The sequence below is a fragment of the Octopus bimaculoides genome, chromosome 2, assembly GCF_001194135.2.
Source record: "Octopus bimaculoides isolate UCB-OBI-ISO-001 chromosome 2, ASM119413v2, whole genome shotgun sequence".
Taxonomy (NCBI): domain Eukaryota; kingdom Metazoa; phylum Mollusca; class Cephalopoda; order Octopoda; family Octopodidae; genus Octopus; species Octopus bimaculoides.
Window position 1 is genome coordinate 25735744 of NC_068982.1, and position 4191 is coordinate 25739934.

The 4191-nt window shown below is 32.3% G+C and overlaps 1 long non-coding RNA gene across 1 annotated transcript in view; it reads left to right on the forward strand.

Annotated features, from left to right (window-relative positions):
* The window catches only part of LOC106881000 (uncharacterized), an 11727-nt gene extending 8241 nt beyond the window's left edge, over positions 1 to 3486 (forward strand). Inside the window, exons 2-3 of the long non-coding RNA XR_001410802.2 lie at positions 295 to 377; positions 3336 to 3486. This is a non-coding gene — a long non-coding RNA (uncharacterized LOC106881000). The remainder of the gene's footprint in view (positions 1 to 294; positions 378 to 3335) is intronic.
* Positions 3487 to 4191: the final 705 nt, after the last annotated feature.

Sequence of the window (4191 nt, forward strand, 5' to 3'; positions counted from 1 at the left end):
GTGTGTGTGTGTGTGTGTGTGTGTGTGTGTGTGTGTGTGTGTGTGTGTGTGTGTGTGTGTGTGTGTGTGTGTGTGTGTGTGTGTGAAGGCGTTCAGAAGTAATTTCTTAGCTACCTCACAAGTATAACTAAATTAATTTGAAAGTTACTCTTCTAATACTTCCCTAGTTCGTGTATTTTAATATCGTTTTCAAATGAAAATCAAACAACGATTGTCCTTTGAAAGACAATGTGTGTCTTAACATCATATTGCAACATACTATGAAGAACTGTATCATCTCTATTATTATCTCAGCGTGGTTTCATTGGAGCTTCTGCTGCGTCACCAACTCCGTAGTTCAGATGTATTTGCAGCATTCTAATTTGAAGATTTGAAGTGTGAGTTGTCATTACCTTGTTTTGTTTTGCTTTTTCTTTCTGCTGCTTCTCACATTACTTTAGTGATTCGTATATTTGTTGTGTAGAATGTATCGTATTGTAGTGATTGAATTTGTATGTGATGTGTGAACTATTGCATGTGATTTAGAGATGGGAGGTAACTTTGTAGAATACTGATTGTGCAATTCGTGTCTACGGATTGTGTAGAATGTATTGTGTGAAGTGTTTTATGGCGTTCATGCTTTTGCGTTGTGTGAGTTATGTAATGCTATTGTGTAGTGGTTAAGCAGAGTATGTGTTTTGTAGTTTGTGCTATAGTAACGGGATTCAATTGAGCATCGATTACTATAACACGAAGATAAAATACTTTCGGCTTTGATATAATAAACGGCGATCGTATGAAATGTGCTTTGAAGGTTGTTTCGAAGTAATAGTTGGCGAATGTGTGCTGCAGAATATGCTTTGTGTTGTGTGGAGCGTATTAAATATTTTGTGTAGAACGTTTGTTATGTAGGTTGTGTTATTGTACATAGTGGTAGTCACGTAGAATATTCTTTTGTGAAAGTTGTATCATACTAATAGGTAGCAGTTATGCCTTATATGCGGTGATGTCTTGTTTAGCTAGAGTACGCAGTAAGTTGTACTGCTGAATTCGTAATAAGCTGGATTATTGCAGCGTCTACGAGCACTACACTTTAATGATGTATAATTGTAATCCCTTGTATTTTGTTTACTCATTCATGTATTTTTCTCTAATTATCATAGGTATCATTTTTACTCGCATACCATACATCCTTTCTTTATTTCTGCTTCACGATCCGTACCAGTGATAATCCTCCGTCCTCTTTTGGTATAACATTTTAGTCAGAGAGATTGGGGTATGCATCAGAATACATACATTTTCAACATCGTCTTTGTTCTCCTTATCAGTATGAAGCGGTTTGTGACAAGTTATTATATTTATAATATTGTCCCATACCGAGTTGGTTACATGTTTAAAGCACTTATTTACACTTTTCGTGTAAAAGAATTGATATATTATGAAATGGTGGTAGCTGCCTACCCAGCCATGTATGAGCATAATTTTTGATTTCACGAACATTCTGCTGTCAGAAGTGATGTAATCAATTCTTTCTTTATGCTGATTCCATAATCTATCCTTCTGCGATTTTCATTTTAAAGTTTTCAGTGAATCGTCATTGCCTATATGCAACTAAAATCAAACATCCTTTTCTAATTTTTTTTCGAAAGTATTTAAGACATTTTTAGATTTCAATCAGGTTTATTTCCACCATTTTGTCGTGAATTGCAAAATATTGGCCACCGAATCTTTTCTCATTGTTTTAAATTTAAGGTATTTTGGTGCTCTTTTTCCATCGTATTTTCTATATATTTCTAACCGCTTCTCTGTATTTTTCCTGTGATGCAATTAGCTCCCAGTTTTTCTTTTTTACAATGTCATTATATATAAGTCCCTATATTTCCTTTATAACCACTCACAAGAGTGACTGTTCTTTTGCTTTCTTCAAAGAAATTTTAAAACTCATTGTTGTTTCTGTATAAAATACTATATTGATATTAAAGGCTTCCTGCAAGTAAACTTATCTTGCCTGTATCGGATTCAAGATAGTGGCTCCAGAATGCCGTCCCATTTCTAAACACTTCACTTCACTTAACTGACAATTTAATATGCTGAAGCTGTAGATTATAACTCGAGTGGATGGCATATTTATTCCTCTTATCTCATCTCTGGCATTAAATTAATTTCTTTTTCAATATTACTCTAACTCTTCTGAAAGATTCTTTATTAATTGTTCTCTTTTATTTCTCTGCGTGACGCATTTTATCACTCTCGTCTATTCTTAATTATTCATATTTCAATGTCTGAATGTAATTTAATATTTTCCGGTTTTATCAGTTTGTACTTTTTGGCACATTAGTGTAATCCTATTTCTACTTTGATATTGTGACTCATTCCACGCACAATTTCAATACGATCTCCAGTTGGTTGTTGTCTCTTATAAATACTTTTAAATCACCATTACAGAGAAGATATTTTATAATCGTTTAACAGTATTTATAACTACTGATTCTATCATCCAGAAAATGCAAGGTTAAGCAAAATTATAGAAGAGATAAGGAGTCAGCCTGAAGGATTCATCTTTTATAGGTATAAAACATGTGTAAAAGATTCATCTTTTATACATCTAAATTTTTAAGCTTTCTTTACCTTGCAGTATATAGTTGCTTTCCTCTTTGACAAGACATGATTGATACAGTTTCTTAATACTTAAGTCAAATTCATTGTGTAGTCAGGAATATACTGCAATATTCGAGTGTAGTATGTGATTAGATGCTTTTCAGTAATCAATGGATACCATATTTCTTTCCTCTTTGTTAATTTCCTGGTTTGTTTAGTTATTTCCTTATAAACAAACATCTCTCCCCAATTTCAGCTCTGACAAGGTGTCATTCATTTCCTGAAGAAAAGACCGTCTTTTACAGAGTATCGACGTAAGTTTATGGTATATATTCAGACAAACAGATTATTAATTTATCAATATGCAATTCTGAGTGCTTCTGGTGCTCTCGTTTGTTGGAATCAGTATTGTCTTTCCTCTGGTTATCAATCTGGCATGGAATCTGGTCTATTAACTAATTTGATGAATGTCTTTGTAACTGGTTCATGATTGCATTTCAGTCAGAAACTATCAATTACTTGACATTTTCAGTTCTCTTGCAGTATTTCTCACGTTGGTAGATTCCTAGTTAGTTATATTAGCAATACTTGAAATTTTATTCCATATCCTAATCCCTTTTTTCATCCATAGTATTATTAACTGTGTTTAATGATTTTCGTTCTATATTTAAGTATAAGTTGTTTGCATGTCATCTAATCTATTATTGTGTTTTCCGATATCTTTGTAACATGTTTTAGTATTTTTTTTTCTTTTTCAGATACCGGTTTATCGTGATAGAGGCGATCACTCTTCCTTAGCGTGTTTTACATGACTGTACAAAGATGATTTGCTTAAGCTTTTCCTTTTATTTTTAGGACTTTTTTTCTCTTTTATTGATATTATAATTTGTCATGATTATTACTTTGTGTGTTGTGAGAAGATATTAGAACCCATTAGTTTCCATTTCGTTAATTTATATATTTCTGATGGATTTTTCTCAATGTTAATTCTGGTAAATCTGTTCTCATGTACATTTATTATTATTGGTAAGAGATGTGATCGGTGTTTTATTCATGTTGATGCTGGAAATCTGCTTGGTTATTCCGTTGTTCAGGTGGAAGATGCTCATCTTTGGGTTTTTTGTTCATGTTTCTATATCTGGTTTTACTTTTTTGAAATATGTAATACCTTGTATGTAATATCTTTGTTGAAATATGTAATACCGTGTGTAGTTGAATCCTTTTTATTTTTATTATCATTTTAAGGCTCATCTATTATATGTTTAGCCATTTCTCTTACGTTATTTTCTGTCTTTTTTCTAAGACATTTTTTAAGTGTGTACATGCCTCTGTGTAGTCCATTAATTAGTTTGATCTGTTTTCTTTTATTTATTACTCGTGTCTTTTTGTATGAGTCATTCTATTAAGTCAATTCTGACTATAATTTCAATGGAAAATCTGCAGAGAAATCCTTAATAAGTGATTAATAGCAATGCTAACACAGTAGGACACAGTAATTGACTTATTGAACGTTTAATATACTTTCAAGTATATTATGGCTGCATAACGAAATGCAGTGCTTCTTCATATCATCAATATTTACGTACCAGCTGCCAGGAATGTTTAGTATGTAAA